The sequence below is a fragment of the Rhinopithecus bieti genome, unplaced genomic scaffold (genome assembly GCF_001698545.2).
Source record: "Rhinopithecus bieti isolate Rb0 unplaced genomic scaffold, ASM169854v2 scaffold_32008, whole genome shotgun sequence".
NCBI classification, from domain to species: Eukaryota; Metazoa; Chordata; class Mammalia; order Primates; family Cercopithecidae; genus Rhinopithecus; species Rhinopithecus bieti.
This window is the reverse complement of record NW_016814433.1, coordinates 2172809-2177829: the sequence shown is the minus strand read 5'-3', so window position 1 is coordinate 2177829 and position 5021 is coordinate 2172809. Positions and strand designations below refer to the sequence as shown.

Genomic DNA, 5021 nt, shown 5'->3' with positions numbered 1-5021 from the left:
TCTCAGACGTGAATTGGCCGGGCTGGCCATGTCACCTTTGCAGGAATGGGGGAAAGGGGGAGCAGGAAGTCCTGGCTGGACTAGGACACAGGAATAATACACCCCTCCATGAATCGTTCTGAAGATCAGAAGAGAAATTGTGTGAGAGCTGTACTTGTACAACACGGAAGACAGGAGAGAATATTTTATTTAAAAAGGATTTTTTTTTTTTTTTTTTTTTTTTTGAGATGGAGTCTCGCTCTGTCGCCCCGGCTGGAGTGCCATGGCGCGATCTCCACTCACTGCAAGCTCCGCCTCCCGGGTTCACGCCATTCTCCTGCCTCAGCCTCCCGTGCAGCTGGGACTACAGGCGCCCGCCACCGTGCCCGGCTAATTTTGTATTTTAGTAGAGACAGGGTTCCACCGTGTTAGTCAGGATGGTCTTGATCTCCTGACCTCGTGATCCGCCCGTCTCGGCCTCCCAAAGTGCTGGGATTACAGGTGTGAGCCACCGCGCCTGGCCAAAAAAGGATTGTTTTAATAGTTGACTCTGAGAAGGGATCTTATTTCGGCTTTCTTCTTTTGAGGGATCACTACGCTAAGGAAGATGATGTAACAACAGAGACATTTCACTTCCCAGACAAAAATTATATGGTGCAATTGCACACACTTCTGTCGGTGGTGTCTTTAGAAGAATCCTGTGGTCAGAGTGGGCCCGAGTCCTGGGAGATGTGTAGATTTCAGACTCCTCAAGCAAAACGTGTGTGGGTGGGAGTTTGTTTGTCAGACCACAGGCAATTGCATCAAATGACTAGTCTCTGGATGGCATTCAAGCCTGTGAATATCTGTGACTGTGTTTGGGGAAGACTCTACGCCTGGTTGGGCAGCAAAGACGAGGAATGACCTGCTGGCTGCTGCTTAGTTGGCATGTGAAGGGGAAGGAAGCTTGTCATTAAACTCATGGGCAAGAAACAGCAACTCCATGGCATTCTCTGTGGGGAGTGACCAGTACTTTTCTCTTCCTTTCTTTCTGTGAGAAGTCTCTTTTCACACATTCACATTTCCCCCGTGCCCCGCCCCGGGTTAAAACATCTCACCCACTTTCACCACCAACCCATTCCCATCCAATCAGCAATCACAGCCCAGATGTCCAGGTCTCTTCCCTGATGTTTACGAGGGTCAGTGTTATGAGCCTTCTCCTTTTCCCAGATTATATATATATGGTAAAGAGATAAAGTCTGTCTCTGTCACTCAGGCTGGAGTGCAGTAGTGATCATAGCTCACTGCAGCCTCGAACTCCCAGGTTCAAGCAATCCTTCTGCCTTCACACAGACTACAGGCACACGCTACCATACCCAGCTAACTTAAAAAAACATAATAGAAATGGGGTCCCACTATGTTACCCAGGCTGGTCTTGAACCCCTGGCCTCAAGTGATCCTCCCACCTCGGCCTTCCAAGGTCCTGAGATTACGGAAATGTGCCACTGCATGCAACCAATTTTTTAATATCTTGATCATGGTATAGTCACCTTGGTTGCAGCAAATCTCAAGGAACTCAGGACAAATGACCATATATGTCAATTTTTTGTTGTTGTTGCTTTTATGGTGGAGTGGGGAGGTGAAAGAGAAAAAGTTCAGAGACTTAGAGTCTTTTCACTCAGAATTTGGGGTGAACTTACTCATGTGGTTAAGTTGTGGTAATGAACAATCACTCAGACTCTCATTTTAGAGAATAACTAGTGTTTTAATTTTTAAAAATGGAAACTTACAGGTATTTCTTTCTACCCTGTCCTTGACATCACGTAGTCTTTCTTACAATGATTCACACTGGCTCTGAGATATTGTGTCCATTTCTTCTTCTTCTTCTTCTTTTTTTTTTTGAGATGGAATCTTGCTCTGTCACCCAGGCTGGAGTGCAGTGGTGCCATCTCGGCTCACTGCAACCTCTGCCTCCCAGGTTCAAGCAATTATCTGCCTCAGCCTCCCAAGTAGCTAGGATTACAGGTGCCCACCACCACACCAGGCTAATTTTTGTATTTTTAGTAGAAACGGGGTTTCACCATCTTGGCAAGGCTGGTCTTGAACTCCTGACCTCATGATCCTTCCGCCTCGGCCTCCCAAAGTGCTAGAATTACAGGCATGAGCCACTGCGCCTGACTTGTCCAGCTCTTCTTAATGTTCCATTTGTAAGGTCATGTCGATACCTTAAAATTGGCCATAATGAGAGTATTTAAACCATGGAAATGGGCAAATGCTACAAATCAGAGTATCTCCCCATCCCCAAGATCTGGTTGTTAAATATTTAGCAGCATTTCATTGTTTTTCTATCTCAGTAACGAGGGCTCCATGAGGAAGGCCAGGGTTATGTCTAAAAAAAAAAAAAAGACAAAGTTAAAGAAAAGTTTATTGTTCCTTAATTATCTTGTTATCATGAAGATATAAAAATTCATTTGGAGGAGAGGTTGTAAGGATCAGCTTTTACATTGACATGTGAACTTATTTCCTCCAAAAAAAAAGTGAATCAAAGGAAGAATATTAATTTGTTTGAGCAAACATGTCAGTATTTGTCAGGAAAAAAAATACAATGTCATGCCAAGTTGGCAGGATTTTGTAAAGCAGAGGACATAGTCTGGCTTGAATTACTCCCCTATTCAAGTTTGTTATTATAAATTTTATTAGTGGGGAACAGCCTACCATATTCACTACTTAATTTCGATTACTGATTAATGTTTTTGATAGCTAAATAGCCTAATACACCTAGACATAACAGCTAAATACACCTAGCTCAGGGGCTACAATCACAAACAAAATGAAGTCTCAGCTCTTAGTGAGCTTGCATAGCAAGATATAATTTCACCCATGCGTAAATATGATCTATTTTTATTGCAGTAAGTGGAGTGGTCAGATCATATCACCTTCATGGAAAGGCAAGACATGAGGGAGTGTGTGTGTGTGTGTGTGTGTGTGTGTGTTGAATGCTGGGGGTGAGGGTGGTGTGAGATAGGAAGGGCATTCGAGGCAGAAGGCAGAGTACAGGGGAGTGGAACAGCATATTACTTTTGGGTAGATATATATCAAATGAGTATGGAAGCAATGGGAATGGATGATCTATGCCTTTTCCTCAGCAAGCAGTAAGTTGGGGAGCTACTTCCAATTCCATATTTTTTTATGGTGAAAAAGATATACATATATTTAGATTTAGCCAACTGGACTCAACACAATTTTGTTGGCAACATCTAAAGCATCATAATCAGGAGGCAGTTGAACATATGCCTTCTTCTCTCCAAGAGGCTGATGAGGGTGTTGACCGTGGCCACATCCATGTCACAGAGCTTCTTCACAGCCTGTTTGATCTGATGCTTGTTGGTTTTAACATCCACGATGAACATAAGTGTGTTGTTGTCTTCTGTCTCCTTCATGGCAGACTCAGTGGTCAGCAGAAACTTGATGACAGCATAGTGGTCAAGCTTGTTTCTCCTGGCGGCACTCTCCTGAGAATATCTGGGCTGCCTCCAGAGTCACAGTGTCTTGGGCTGCCAGAAGGTGGGTGGATCTTGATTTTTTTGTGGATCTTCTTTTTTATGTGGCTGTGGACACCTTTCAACACTGCCTCCTTGGCCTTTAAAGCCTTTGCTTCGGCTTTAGGAGGGGCAGGAGCTTCCTTCTTCGCTTTTGGCGTCATCTTGTGAACAGGGTCCAATTCCATATTTTAATTGGCGTGCTTAGTATATTAGCATTTAATATAATTTTTTTTTTTGAGACGGAGTCTCGCTCTGTCACCCAGGCTGGAGTGCAGTGGCCGGATCTCAGCTCACTGCAAGCTCCGCCTCCCGGGTTCACGCCATTCTCCTACCTCAGCCTCCCAAGTGGCTGGGACTACAGGCGCCCGCCACCTCGCCCAGCTAGTTTTTTTGTATTTTTTAGTAGAGACGGGGTTTCACCGTGTTAGCCAGGATGGTCTCGATCTCCTGACCTCGTGATCCGCCCGTCTCGGCCTCCCAAAGTGCTGGGATTACAGGCTTGAGCCACCGCGCCCGGCCTATAATTGTTGATACAGTTGCATTTAGGTCTGCAATGTTATTGTCATTTTTCCTGTATGCCCCTTGTTTTTTTGTTCCCGCGTTCCTCCTTTCTTGTCTTCTTTTGGATTCTTTGAATATTTTTTCGAATTCCCTTTTAATTTATGCTTGGGGATGCATCAAGCATAATTATTTGGCTTCCATAGTATCTGGTGAGAAGTACATGGTCATTTGAGTTGTCATTCCCTGTATGTAATCTGTCATTTTTCTCTGACAGGTGTCAGGTTTTCTTTTTGTCTTTGGTTTTCAGCAGTTTGATAACGATTTGTCTACGCATAGTTTTCTTCATCTTTATCCCGATTGGGGTTTGCTGAATTTCTAGTGCCTGTAAATTAATGTCTTTCACCAAATTGGGGGAAATTTCAGCTATTGTTTTGCAAGATTTTTTTCTGCCCCATTCTTTGTCTCTTTCTCTGGGACTCATTGAAAGTATCTCAGAGATTTTGATGTTGAGGATCTCTTCTATTTTAATTTTTTTCTTCAGATTAGATAATTTCTGTTGATCTATCTTCAAATTCACTGACTCCTCTGTCATCTTCTATCTGCTGCTGTTAATTTTTAATTTTAGATATTTTAATCAATTTTAGAACTTCCACCTGGTTTATTTGTGAGTTTTTATTTATCTGCTGAGATTTTCCATTTGTTTATTACAAATATATATTTTTCTTTACATCATTATGCATGGTTACAATAGATGTTTTAAAATCCTTGTTTAATAATTACAACATATGGGTCATCTTGGATTGGGCTTTTGATTGTATTTTCTCTTGATAAGGGATCACATTTATCTGTTTCTTTGCTTGTCAGGTAATTTGGGATTGAATTCTAGACATTGTAAATATTATGTTGTATAGATGCTGGTTTCTTTTAGCTCCCTCTGAAACCATTGAGATTTTTTTTGTTGTTTATTTGTTGCGGGCAGTTAACTGCCTGGATACAAAGGCAAACTTTGATTCTCAAATC

The 5021-nt window shown here is 42.6% G+C and overlaps 1 pseudogene; it reads right to left on the bottom strand.

Moving 5' to 3' along the window:
* Positions 1–3177: 3177 nt before the first annotated feature.
* LOC108514281 (60S ribosomal protein L23a pseudogene) lies at positions 3178–3661 on the bottom strand (annotated as a pseudogene).
* Between the last annotated feature and the right edge of the window lie 1360 nt (positions 3662–5021).